General features: G+C 37.2%; 1 protein-coding gene across 2 annotated transcripts in view; it reads right to left on the bottom strand.

The window, feature by feature from the left end:
• Cul4b (cullin 4B) overlaps positions 1–13,536 on the bottom strand; it is a 140,467-nt gene that overhangs the window by 102,372 nt on the left and 24,559 nt on the right. The window lies entirely within an intron of this gene.

Here is a 13,536-nt window from a genome sequence, read left to right as displayed (position 1 = left end):
TCTTTCATCTATACTTCAGTTACTGTTCCCCACCCCCCAGTTACTTTGGTTTTGTTTGGTACCAGGAATCAAACTCAGGGCCTCAGGCTTGCCAGGCAGGTGCTGCTCTGCTGAGCTACATCCCGAGCCTTCTGCAGTTACTTTGAAGCACCTCTCAGCCATCTTGTCATTTCATCTGTAGCTACCTTAATATGTATCTTTAAAAGGCAAGTTCTCTTTAAAAAGTATCTGTCTGTCTGTCTGTCTGTCTGTCTATCTATCTATCTATCTATCTATCTATCTATCCATCCATCCATCCATCCATATTAGTATGATCATACCTGGAAAGTTTAACTTGGTTTTCTTGAATTAGGCACCAAACAAAACCTGTATGTTGAATCTCGTTATTTATCTCTCATAATTTATAAACTCCCCTCTTCCTCCATTTATCCTTTGAATTAGATCTCACTTTTTTGTTTGTTTTTTGGTGCAGTGGATAGAACCCAGGGCCTTGCATGTGCTAGGTAAATGCTGTACTACTAAACTATATCCCCAGCCCTATCCCTTATTTATTTATTTTTTGGGGGGGTGGTGTTTGAGACAGGATCTCACTATGTAGTTCAGAGTCCAGAGTGCTAACCATTACACTATGGAACCTCTACTATGTAGTTCAGGCTGGCCTTGAACTCGTGGCAGTCCTCTTGCCTCAGCCTTCTGGTGCTGGAATTACAGGCATATGTCACCATTTCCAGCTCTAGCCCTATCATTTAATTATTTAAGAAATCTAGTTGTTTTGTCTTGTAAAGTTTCTACACACATTCTGGATTTTGTTGACTATGTCACTGTGAAGCAATTTAGTTTGTTTTTATGCTCCTATATGCCTTGTAGACAGGCTTGATCAGATTAAGTTTGAATTTTTTTAGTGCTTTCTGTTAAGTAAAATCATCATAAAATATGCCTGAACTTCTAGATTTGGGTTCTCATCATATTCCCCAAAGAATATATCTCCTCTTGTGAAGGCCATGGACTTACTTTAGTAAGAAAAGTAATCTGGAGAGTTAAAAAAGCAGTGGTGAATTTACTTAGTGATAAAGGCCTTTCTTCTTAATAACCTTGCTGTTACTGTAGTGTCTCGGCCATCTTTATTTGGTTGTTTACCAATATATGAATTGTGATTTTATTTTTCAGATGGATACAGACATTTATAAGATTGTGATGACCTGTGTTACAGTTAGAAGTTGGTGAGAATGGTGAGGGTGGATAGTGAAAGACATTGTCCGGCTGGCTGTTCTAGCTGGGCCTCCCAGGGTATAACATAGGTGAATATAGATGTGGACCCTGCCCCCGGATTAAGTAATAGTTCCCCATTGACAAACCTGGTAAGACTTGAAGAGTGCCCAGTTAGAATGTAAATTTGTTAATTTATAGCAACAGGTCTAAACAATTAGTAAGCAAAGTTTCTTGGTAAACATGGATAAGAGGAAAGAAAGGTAGATAACTTGGGGTGATATTTCATCTGGGCTGGGGTAAGGCTTGGAGAAGTTTTCCTGCTTTATCATTAATTAAAATGCTTATCTCTGCCAAAATCTTGTCTTTCCTATCCTGTAGAGATGCCCTGATATTTTACTCCCTATATCTTTCAAGTTCTATGTATAATCTTTTCCTCTGGTTATGATAGTTATATTCTACAATTTATCGTACTGCTTTATTACTCATGCTGGGTAGATAGTTTATCAGCAATATATTTAGAAATCATCTCTCAAGAGATCAACAGATACTTGTTTTGTGCCGACTTATTGGTTTCAAATTCATAGGGCCAGGGATTTAGCTCAGTGGTTCTGCCACCTGCTTCGAAAGTGCAAGGACCCAAGTTCGATCCCCAGTACCAAAAAAACAAAAAACAAATTCATATGTCTCCCCATTCGAGGGAGGAGGCACCTCATTTGAGTCTTTATATCTCTTTATATTCTTAAAAAGATATATGTGTCATTTATGTCAAAACTAAGCTTTAGACATTTGTTTATTTTTGTGGTATTGGGAATTGAACTGAGGGCCTTTGGACTATGCTACATCTCCAGCCCTGTTGTTGTTATTATTTTATGTTGAGACAGGTCTTGCTAAATTCATAAATTACTTAGGCTAGACTTGAATTTGTAATCCTCCTGCTTCAGTCTCTGAGAGTGATGGGATTACAGGCATGTGCAACAATACCTGGCTATATATTTATTTTTTTATTATTACTATTATTTTTGCAGTACTGGGGAATTGAACTCAGGGCATTTGCACAAGCTACATCAGCCCTGTATTTTAAAATTTTGAGACAAGGTCTTGCTAAGTTGCCCAGACTGGGCTTAAATTTATGATTCTCCTGGGGCTGGGGATTTAGCTCAGTGGCACTCGCAAGTGCAAGGTCCTGAGTTCGATCCCTGGCACTGCAAAAGAAAAAAAAAAATGATCCTCCTGCCTCAGCCTCTCAGAATGCTGGGATTACAGGTGTGGTGCACCATGTCTGGCTTGCACTTTTATTTCTGATTCTCAGATAATGTTAATTGACCAAGCTTGCTTATGAAGTGAAATGAAAAAGCATATATATATAATCATTAGAGAAGTTAAAACTTTTTATTACCTGGTTTCTGAAATTGGTTATCCTTGTATCTAACCACTCTTACAAGTATACAGAATACTTTTTGAAGATTCACTATCAACATCTGTGCTTATTTTTGTACTGTGCTGAGGTAAACTATGTTGCCTTGGTGATGTGGACTAAATATGGATGTTCTCCACTTCCCCTGGGTCTGTGGCCTCAACTCATCGATTTTAATCAGGGATTTCACTCTACATATGCAAGCCATCTCAGTTTCTAAACATTAGATCATGCATGCAAGCCAATTCAGAGGTTAAATTAGCAGATATATCAGCCCCTTTTGGCATTATGCCACTGTGCCACTTTACTCATATTCCTGAGAGTAGGAATACAGGGAAAACCTGTTTTTTCTCAGGCAGTGTGTTCATTAAGTTTCAAAATTAAATTTGTGTTATATCAACCTTCAGTCTAGCCATTCTTACGTACTGACTCACTTTTACTCAGCCAAGATCAATTCAACTCAGCGAGTATTTGTTATATACTAGGCTCTTGGTGATATGACATAAAGACGAATAATATACAAGGAGGCCCTGTTAAGGAGCTTCCAGGCTAGTGAGTAAAGAAACTTTGCATTTGAAAATACCTGGGTAATGGTGACAGCCCAATACTAATTTATAAATTCAGTAGGAATTTACAGGTGTTTTTCTAATTTCAAATCACACATGAACCAAATATAAAAATATCCCTTAGATTCTATCCAGCATGAGGCTTAAAAAATCCAAATGTCTTGGAGTTTCTTCAGTGTTGCAACTCAGATGGTTGCCCTCTGTCCGGTGCTATAAAGGCCTGACCAGTCCTCATCCAGCTGACTGTTAAAGTGGTTTGGTTATATTCTTTTGGCAGCTACATTTTTTCTCTTTATACTTGTCTTTGGACCCCAAACAAAAGCAGCTGGATTTATCCCAGGGATAGTCATGAACATTTCCAATTTGAGGGATTTGATATTCCCCAAACAGAAGGTCATATGGCATTTGTCAAATAATGATTATATCCAGCCAAGTTCCCACTATACAAATCAGCAACTATAGATGCAGTATTTCTCAGTATAGTTCTTCAGAAAAAGTTATAAGAATAGCAATTTACTAAATTTGCAGAGGCATTTCATTATATATCACCTTTTTTTTTTTGGTACTGGGGATTGAACTTGGGACCTTGTACTTTCAAGACAGGCGCTGGAACCACTGAGTTAAATCCCCGGCCCAATTTCACCTTTTTGTTGTTCATGAGGATATTAATACATCAATTGTATATTAATAGAAATAGGAAATGAATATCTGCCGAAACAAATATAGTAAATATTTTAAATTTGTTTATCTAGGTTCCTAATTTTGAGCATGTATCTCTTAAGGCTCTTCAAGAAACTCAAAATTATTCCAATTTCTAAAGGAGTGTCCACTAAGACAGACCCCCCCACCCCCCAGGATCAAACGAGGCAGACGCGGCACCACTGAGCTAAATCCTCGGCCCTAAGACAAATTTTTAATGAAAGAAAAACAGTGAAAATATATACCTATATCCTATGTCAATGCAACCATCATTTCTGAGGTCTGAAGCAATCAGAAATTTACTCAAGTTACTCAATAACCTATATGAATTAGGCAATTAAAATACCTTAGAATTCCTATAGAACACATGTTTAATATGTAATTAGTCATATTAAGGAAGTAAAAATTAAACTATGTGTAATTGTACTCAATATCAGTCACCAAAATTTCATAAACCATACTTGTCAATATGGAGACTGATATATGCAAATGTATTATACTTTCTATGTGTTTTTTCCTTTGTATGTATGCTGTTATACTTTGTATGGTTGGCGAAATACTGAGTAGATAGCATCAACTATCATATCAATTTGTTTAATATTTTATTAAAATATTTTACTCTTAATATCAACATACATTAAAGGAAGTACTAATGAAGGACCACAATGCCAGCAGATCAAGAGTGAATGAACAAAATGAGGGCCAGTTTTTAAATCAAGATTGAGATTATAGGGTAAGTTTCTCTACAAGGCTACCCATTTAGAGAATATAATTTATGCATAGAAAGAATTAAGGGAGGTGATTCACTGGAATTTTTTCTAATAATTTCATGTTTATTAAGAATAGGTCATGGAGAAGAAAAATAAAAACATGCTATTAATATTTGCCTCTTAGAGTAAAAATTAAAGAACTCTAAATTTTATCACTAGATACTTTGGGAAATAAAAGATGAATTAGTATAGTAATTTCTGTTTAACATCTAACTGATATAAGCAATGGCTATGTGTCACTATAAATATCCAATTCTAATTAAGTGGACTTTTCTGACGATTCATATGTTTGTGAAATACAGCAAATGTAGAAATATTAACAAGTGAGAATTTATGTTTCAAATGACTAAAGATTTGGATTAGGGGAAGGAAGGAAAAGGTGTGTAAACTTGAGAAATAGTTGACAATTGAGCTGCAGGCATCAGTCTTATGTGGAAAACTAATTCAACAGGGTGTGATGTCCAAAATATAGCAGTCTTTTTTTTTTTTTTTTGGTACCGGGGATTGAACTCGGGTCCTTGCACTTTTGGGGCAGGTGGTGGTACCACTGAGCTAAATCCCCAGCCCATATAGCAGACTTCTTAATATCAAAATACACTAAATTGGCTTATCTTTTAAGAAAAAAGTCAATTAAATCACTGAAGCAGTTAAAAATCTCATTTAAAAGAAAGAAAGCATAATTTCCATATCATAATTTTTATTTCTCTTGTTTTTATCAGTTTTGAAATACTTTAGTTTTATCCAGTATGTGAATATAGAGGACTTCAAAGGCATAATAAATTCCCTTCCCTTTCATTGTGAGTGTTCTCAGAACCCCACAATAGGAAAAAAATTACCTAGATTTGAAAGATAACAAAGACTTATTTTATTGTTTTAATTTTTAATCATAAAACTTGATTGTCAGTTAATAAATATTAACTTTCATTTAATCCCCGATAGTAAAATAAGTAATTCTGATTTTCATAAACATGCAAACAAAAGACTAGGTTTTCTAGGTAAGCACTTGCTTTAGAAAGTACGTTTCTCCAAACATATGCCCCCAAATTCAGTTCAATTTTTGCCTCACAGAGAGCCAGGCTGGAGAATCTTCTGAGATGGGCAACTTGCTTTTATTCTTGCCAACTTCTGTTTTGAAAGGGGATGCTTTCTATGTCCCCAAAGTCTGGGGTTGCCCTATGCTGATGCATGGTGAAGCCCTGAGGCTTGGAATCTTGCAAACTAGTGAGAAGATTTCCTGATGAAACTGCATGTTGGTTTGACAGTCTATTAAGGAGCTTAAATTTGAGGCAGCTATTTTTTGTTGTTTTCCAGTGCTGGGGATGGAACCTAGGGCCTTTCCAATGCTAGGCAAGTGGTCTACACCAAGCTACACCCTTAACCCTGAGGCAATTTTGTTTATTTTGGCTTTTTCTTTTTTGGAGGCAAGGTCTCACTGTGTAACTCAGGCTGGCCTCGAACAGCAGCAGTCCTCCTGTCTCAGCCTCCCAAGTGCTGAGATGACAGGTGTGCGCCACCACACCTGCCTTTTTGAGATCAGGTCTCACTATGTAGTGCAGGCTGCCCTTGAGTTCACTCTGTAGCCCAGATGGCTTCAAATTTGCTGTGATCTTCTTGCCTCTCTTCTCAAGTGTTGGGGTTACAGGTTTGCGCCACCATGCCTGGTTTACGCTGAGGCAAATTTTAAAAGCAGCATGTACTTCTGGTTTTGATTTTCTATCCTTAGCCCCTGAAGTTTCTGTTTCTGCATATTGATATTTTAACAAATTTTTAGTTTCTCATGATCTGAAAGACTTTTATGCAGTTCAGGCTGAGCACTGTTTTTATCAGTTCAAATGCTGCTCCATTCAAAATTCATTTTTTCTTTTTTTGGTACCAGGAATCAAACTCAGGGCCTTTCACTTGCCAGGCAGGCGTGGCGCTACTGAGCTAAATCCTTGTCCCTCAAAATTCATCTTTAAAGCCAAACTTCACTCTTTTTACATATCTGGACCAGATTGGTCAGAATGAGGAGAGTCCTTTTAGTCCTGTAGGCTTTGCATAGCTTTTTGTTGTTGTGGTTGGTACCAGGGAGGTACCAGGGATCAAACTTAGGACCTTGCGCTTGCCCGGCAGGCATGGTGCCACTGAGCTACATCCCAGGCCCTCTTCATAGCTTTCTTAGGAGAGTTGACTTATCCAGCATTAGGAAAAAGTATGCTTTTTTGAGACAGGATCTGGCTCTGCAGTTCAGACTGACCTTGAACTCACTATGTAGTCAGGGCTGGCCTCGAACTTGCAGTGATCCTCTTGCCTCAGCCTCCCAAGTGCTGAGATTACAGGCGTGCACCACCATGCCTGGCAGAAAAAGTATACTTTTGTATGACTAACTTCTTTTTCAAATTTGCTTGTGTAAACATTTTATATTTAAGAAAATCTGACTTGAAATATATTTGAATATTAACTAGAAGCACCTTCATTTTAGTGGAATATCTATCTTCTGAATAGGTTTCAAACAGCACATGACTGGAAAATATTTTTCACTGGCATTGCTTTATTCTGTTTTAAAAATAGGGGCTGAAGTGTTATCACAAACTTAGGTGTTTATACTGCACTTATTTGTTATATTTGACTAGGTTAAAATTCTATATTTTATAAAATTCCTGGAAAGGAGCCCACAAAGTAATTCTGCTTTCTTGCTCTTGAATGCAATGGTCTGAGAGGTGGTGTACGACTTCATTAGCCTCTGGGTGTTCTCTCAAGCACCAAAAGCCAGGATGCTTTTACTGGGATGCAGGAGTTGCACTTATGAGGTGTTTTTGCCAATATCAGGAGAAATATCTTGATTAAAGTGTGGAGCAATAAAAAGCATTATCAATGGGCAACTGGGTTCCAGTAATATCTAATTTGCTGTATGAATGTCTGCATAAGAATATTTATAAAAAAGCTGTTTCAGCAAAAGCTGTTTGATCACTTGGCACAGATTAAATGTACAGATGTTATCTTAAATGTACAGATTAAAACTATTGAGTTACCTGGTAAATTTGAATATTCAGTACCAGCTGTTATTTACATCAATATTTTTTTTGTAGAATGGTTTTATTGCTTTTTACCAAGTAAAAAATACACATTACAGAAGCAGCAGCAATTTTAATTACAAGTGAATGTTGACTCTACCCCCACATGACTTATTTTAGTATCAGCAAATAATTTAAATGTATCCAGTAACCTTCAAATAGTTACTCTGGATATTTAGGTGCATGGGGACATCAATATTTTAATATTAAAAAGACTGATGTTTTTAACTGTTTAGAGTGCTAGTTAAACTTCTTTGGATGAGTAAGAGGGAAAGGGAAATAACATTCTCCAAGTGCTTACTATGTGTTGCAAGCTCTACTTACATATCTTGCTTAACCTTTATGGATTCCATGACACAGATTTAATTCTCATTTTACAAATGAGAAAACTAAGACTTAGGGAGGTTATATAACTCACCTGAAGATACATACAGTAGCTAATAAGTGGCAGGACTGGAATTTGAACCTGTATCCACCTGACTGCAAAGCCTGTGTTTTGCAGAAAATTCTCCCTGTGTATTTAACAAAATGCTAATTTCTTTTTTTTTTTTTGAGACAGGGTCTGCTATGCAGTTCAGGCTGACCTTGAACTTACTATGTAGCCCTGAGGCTGGCTTTGACCTTTCAGTGATCCTCCTGCCTCAGCCTCCAAGTGCTGGGATTACAGGTGTGCAGCTCCACACCCAGTTTAAAATGCTAATCTTGGCCCACAGTTGAACCACTGACCATGTCCTTTTTTTTTTTTTTTTGTGGAACCAGGGATCAAACTCAGGACCTTGGGTTTGCCAGGCAGGCACAGCGTCACTGAGCTACATCCTTGACCCCACTGACCATGTGTTATGGGAGAGATGTAAATTGGCAAGCCTCTGCACCGCAGTGGGGAAATGTGGGCAGGATTTGAATGAGATGCCCCAGATGCTTGCAGTGTCTCATTTGTGGTGCTGAGGAAATGGTTTTCTGTTTCCCTCTTCAACAGCAAGGTACACTGGGAGAATTTTTAGCAGTTGACTCAGTTCTGAGATCTGAACTTTTCTTATTAGTCACCTTCAAACAGGTGATTTGTGATCATTTAGAAGCCTTTGCTAGACTTTAGAAAAAGAAACAAGGGGAAGGACTAGTTAAGATGTGGGGTAGTAAAGTGCAAGAGCAGGACTAGCAGCTCATTTGAGGTAGTTAGGGGAAAAGTAGTCACTATGGGGGGGGCATTGAGACAGGGTGTCCTTATGCAGTTAAGGGTGGCCTTGAACTCACTATGTAGCCCAGGGTGGCCTCGAACTTGCAGCAATCCTCCTGCCTCAGCCTCCTGAGTGCTTGCATTACAGGTGTGTACCACCACGCCCAGCTAAAATTAGTGAATATTAAAATTAATGACAGCAGTTTTAGTTGTTATAATTTAAGGGAAAAAGATGAGAGATTTTGCTCCAAATACAATGATTTATTTTGAGGAGGATCCAGTGATTGAACTTGTGCAAGGAGATGGGCTGCTAAAAGTCAGGTTGCAGTTTCTATTGCATTCAAGAAAACCAGAAAAATAAAAACAATTTTTAGGAAGTTTTTCTCCCATTCACCTTTAACCTTGGGGATCCTCACATTTATGAAATTGGTTAGACCTGTGCTGCACATGGTAGCCTTGAGCCAGTACAGTATGTACCTACCAAGCGCTGGAAATGTGACTGGTTTGAATGAGATGTGCTGTAAATACATACTGGATTTAAAAAAATTTTTAAATAAATTTTATTTTATTTTCTCCCACTCCCCCAGTCCCCCCATCCTGGATTTCAAAGAGAATAAAAATGTAAACTTTTCTGTTGACTGCTTGTTAAAATAATAGTTTAGATATATTGGGTTAAATAAAATATATTATTAAGTGATTTCACACGTTTTTATTTTTAATGAGGCCACTAGAAAATTTTAAATTATGCATATAGCTCGCATGTTTAACATGTGGACAACAAAGCTTCCTTCTAGAGATAAGTGCTTTAGAGAAGTAAATACAAGGAGTCTGGCAGGGGGGATTGTTAATGCCAGTATTCAAGTCTTCCAGGAAGCCAGGAAGAATTTTTTGCTCTCCTCCTCAGATGGTACTTGGCTGATGTTTTATTAGAACATTTCCATTTAGTCAATACTTTGGGTACCTAAATGAATGTCTCTTTATCAGGCACTCACTTGGTCAAACCACGTGTAAAGAATTTAAGTCCCACATTTCTTTTTCTTTTTTTTCAAGACAGGGTCTCCTCACTGTGTAGCCCAGGCTGGGCTTGAAGTGCCTCAGCTGGGATTACAGGTGTGTGCCAGCACGCTCACCCAAGTCCTACTCTTTCTGCCAGAGCTTTTGTCAAATTACCAAAGCAATGACATAACTAGTGTGACTAGTCTTGCTTGGAATCCATGAAAACTACCAAAATGAAAATTATGTGGTTTAAAAAACAGGGTTTATGGGCCGGGGATTTAGCTCAGTGGTTTCGCCGCCTGCTGTGCATTTATCAAATCCAGTACAGGACTACCATATTTAATGAACTATGGTTTGGCTTATGCTTCAAAGTTTACACAAAATGATTATTTGACTCCTTGTAAAAAATCATGAGTTGGATTCTTTTTGCTTTCCACAAAGTACCAGGCCTAGTATTGAACTCATAGACATACAAAGAAAATATTAGACTCCACACTAATAAAGGTGGATGTAAAAAATTCATAGACCCCAAATAAGTACTTCATCATTTCACAGTTTCCAAACAAGTTCCTTTCTCATTACTCTTTAAATGTGCTATAGCGTTTTATCTTTGATGATGTTGGAATTGTTGAGAGTGATTATTTTTAAGTTTAAGTGTAGGAGGAGAACTCTTGGGGGGGGTAGAGAAATATTTCTGAATTCTTTGTATGCCAAAAGCAAGCTAACTTCTGTAAATATATATGTGCTCTTCACATGACCACTCAGGCATGGATTGAAGGCACTCAAGTTGGCCTGTACCAAAAGAAGTAATGTTCTTGACAAACAGAGGGGAAATGAGTGATACTAAACTCTTCTTTCAGTAACTTTTATATAGGTGTGCCCTGCTTTAGGAAAACCCAATAGATGAGTTTAAATGCATTATAGAAAAATCTGGGCATTATAAATCAGTTTTGATACACAGAAACATTTTTACTGCATCAAAACAAAAAAGGAAAACATATTTTGCTCTAGATCTAATGTTATAATTTTTGGATTTTTGAGACAGGGTCTTTCTATGTAGTTCAGGCTGGTGTTGAACTCATTATATAGCCCAGCCAGGCCTCAAACTCTTCAATAATCCTGCCTTGGCCTCCCAAGTGCTGGCATTACAGGCATGTGCCACCACACCCAGCCTAACGTTTTAGTTTTGAGAAGGAATTTTCAGCAACTGAAATGCAACTTCTCATGCAAGGAGATAGTCCTGGGCTGCTACATTCAAGACTACCAGAAAAAATATACACAACTTTTAGAACAGTCTCATTTTCTCTCATTTACATCTCCCAGGGGTTGAGAGGTGTTAACTCACACTTCTGTATTGCTTATACCAGTGTTGTCCACTATGGTACCCATTAGCCACATGTAAATTATATTCACAAACACTTTCCATTAGATTTTCATTTATTCTAAATCTCCCTGATTACAGAGTGGAATTAGGGTTAGTGTTTGGCTACTGAATGTATTTTTTTCTACATTAAGCTAACTGGCATATATGGAGATTAACTGTTAATTATGACCACAGTAGTAATATTTTGTTCCTGATTCAGATTTTATCTACCTGACTAGATATACATAAGTTCGAAGTGGCATATTAGTTGAGATATTTTATAACAACACTCGTGTCTAAAAATATAATTAAGAGCATCAATTTAATTTAAATGGCTGTTACTTTAGCACTTATTAGCAAACAATGAAATGTATTCTCTGACACTACTTAGTTATTACAACTTGTATGCAGCATATTGTTGGATTTTGCTTCTTGACCCATTCTGCCAGTCTATTTCTTTTGATTGGTGATTTGAGACCATTAACATTGATGGTTATAACTGAAACGTATTGACTTGTCATTGCCATGACTTTTTCTTTTTGTTGGAGTCTCCCCCTTTACATTTAATTTCTTGTCGTGCCAGATGGGTTCATTCTGCTTTGCTTCCTGGGGTTGTGATCCTCAATGTCTGTTCCTAGGATATTGTGTAAAATTCTTTGGAGTGCTGGTTTGGTATTCACGAAGTTCCTAAGGTGCTCTTTGTCATGAAAGTATCTTATTTCTCCATCCATTTTGAAAGATAGTTTTGCAGGGTACATCAATCTGGGTTGGAGGCTGTTTTCTTTTAGGGCTTGGAATATGTCACTCCAAGCTCTTCTTGCCTTGATGGTTTGTGTTGAGTAGTCTGCTGTGATTCTGATGGGCTTTCCTTTGTATGTGATTTGTTTCTTTTCTCTGCTTGTAGTAGAACTTTGTTCTTCTGTTGAGTTTCTGGAATCTTCACAATTATATGCCTATGTGTAGATTTTTTTTGATCAAGGCTAGCTAGAGTCCTATATGCCTCACTTCTCTATCTGTATGTCAAGCTCTTTTGCCCTGCTTGGGAAGTTTTCTGCCATTATTTCTGTGAAGAGATTTTTTTATGTCATCTGCACTCTCTCCTGTTTCTTCATTGACTCCAATCAGTCTTATGTTATTCTTCTTTGCATCATCTAGCAGCTGCTGGATTGATTTCTCATATTCCCTTATAATTTTGAAGCAATTTTTCTTTTCCTGGTCACTAATTGCAATCTTATCTTCTATATCTGAAATTCTGTCCTCACATTGGCTCACTCTGCTGTGTAGACTTTCAATGGAGTTTTTATTCTCCTGGAAATCTGTTTGCATCCGTTTTATGGATTCCATTATTTTCCTATGTTGAGATTCCATCATGTTCCTGAGCTCCTCTCTAGATTTATTAATCATGTCTTGCACTATAGGCACAATCTCTGCTGTTATGTGAGAAATTATTTCTGATTTCATTTTTTCCAAATCCTGTTTTGTTGCTAGTTCAGGGAGTCCAGGTTGTTGAGTATCAATGTTCCATCTCATTTCCCTTTGGGGTTGCTGTAGGTGATCTGGAAGTCTGGTTTTGAGACTTGTTTACACATCTTCTCATTTTGATGGGGCGGGCAGTGCTGCTGGCACCCACGTGGCTCACCTCCTCTGTGCTGGCAGGGGTGGTACCTTGGCCCGGAACCCTCCTCTTGTGCCACTAACAGCATTTTTGACACTATCGCAATAAATGGACTTGAATTTTGTGGTGTTCCTTTATAGGGACAAAAACTGAGTTAAACTAAAAGAAAGCAGATATGTGAAACCATTAAAAGATGTATTAAATTATGGCTTAATTCTGACTCAATTGGTTTAAGGAACTTTTTATAAGATACATTTTCACAGATTATGCTTATTTCAGAGGAAGTACAAAATTATTTTTAAAGTCTTTTAATTTTTTTGCCTTTTTTCTCAATTTTTCATGTCTAAGGCAAAATTCAGAAAATAGGATGGTCTGCAATAGCTTGAAAGTTGCTAGTGAGGTTGATCATTTTCAGGTCTTTCTGGTACACTTAAGGGAAAGTCTGTTTGAGAAGTTTAGTTTCAAGTTTTTATTTTATACAATTCAAGGCAAAAATGTATGTTCTTTATGCACTACTGCAAGATTCTTGTCTTTAAAAGTTGCTTTTAGAAATAGCTAAAAATGTACAGAAAACAGCTGACACCTTTATTTGGAGTAACTTCTTGATAGATGAAGACTCAAAATGTTTAAATTTAAATTTACTACTTTGAGCATCATTAGCAGCCAGATACTTCTGA

This window comes from Heterocephalus glaber, unplaced genomic scaffold, assembly GCF_053883595.1.
Source record: "Heterocephalus glaber isolate CG9 unplaced genomic scaffold, H.glaber_assembly_v1.0 deba00001729, whole genome shotgun sequence".
Taxonomy (NCBI): domain Eukaryota; kingdom Metazoa; phylum Chordata; class Mammalia; order Rodentia; family Bathyergidae; genus Heterocephalus; species Heterocephalus glaber.
The sequence above is the reverse complement of the archived record's forward strand: the minus strand, read 5'-3'. Positions and strand labels throughout refer to the sequence as shown.